Source organism: Callithrix jacchus, chromosome 2, assembly GCF_049354715.1.
Source record: "Callithrix jacchus isolate 240 chromosome 2, calJac240_pri, whole genome shotgun sequence".
NCBI lineage: Eukaryota > Metazoa > Chordata > Mammalia > Primates > Cebidae > Callithrix > Callithrix jacchus.
Window position 1 is genome coordinate 122,440,710 of NC_133503.1, and position 911 is coordinate 122,441,620.

Below are 911 nucleotides of genomic sequence, written 5' to 3' on the forward strand. Positions count from 1 at the left end.
TTTTTTTTTTTTTTTTCCGATAGAAAGTAGGACTTACTTGTTAGCATTAGGAGACGGCTACACAGTGGAAGCCCTTATGAGTACAGGGCTTGTCATTTGCTTAGAGGGCCACAGCTGGGGATATATTTGACTCCATAGTCATCTGGGATAAGCTGCTTCTCAGCCACCATGTTGCCAGATTCATTCAAATTGAACTTGATGAAGCCCCACTTCTTTGAGATGTGGATCTTCTGGCAGCCAGGAACTTGAATTTTGCCCTGTGAAGGGCCTCAATCACATGATCCTTGTTCTGCTTGGTGCAGATGGACTTGATGACTTGGCCAATGTGAACCCAGGCTATGGTGTCCTGAAGCATTCAAAAGGCACCTTTCATACCTGTCTATAGCCTACACTGGAGAGCATAAGTTCAGAGACATGAACATACATTGGAAAGAGCTGTCTCCAAGGTCCCTTAGAGACAACCCATACAAGAAACAGGCTACATAACAAGGAACCTGCGGTTTGCAGTCATTGCACACCAAGCTCCCATGAGGAAAACAGCTTTGTCAATTTAATTGGCTGCAGACAAATACGCTTTTTAATTTGCCACTATTAAAAGTCTGACCTTTAAACAGATTCTTGGACTTGTGGCTCATATCCATCAGTTTATTCAATGTTAGCACCTGTCTTGCCCCCAGTAGCTTTTCCAGAACAACTAACTTCAGAATTTCATGAGTTTTTCTAATTCAAACTTGGACTTTTCAGCATTTTTACTTTTCTAATGAATACATCATGAAGAGGATAAATAGATTGGCAAGCATTTTCTTTGTCTTTTCCAATGTTGTCTGGAATCAATTTATTGACCACTTCTTTCAAGTCCTTTGTCTGCACTTCTTTATGATTTCTGTCATCTTCTTCTGAATTGGACAGAC

General features: G+C 40.8%; 1 non-coding gene across 1 annotated transcript; it reads right to left on the reverse strand.

The window, feature by feature from the left end:
- Positions 1–433: 433 nt before the first annotated feature.
- LOC118151931 (small nucleolar RNA SNORA70) lies at positions 434–564 on the reverse strand. Its single transcript, XR_004740323.1, has one exon. It is a non-coding gene; the product is annotated as a small nucleolar RNA SNORA70 (small nucleolar RNA).
- Between the last annotated feature and the right edge of the window lie 347 nt (positions 565–911).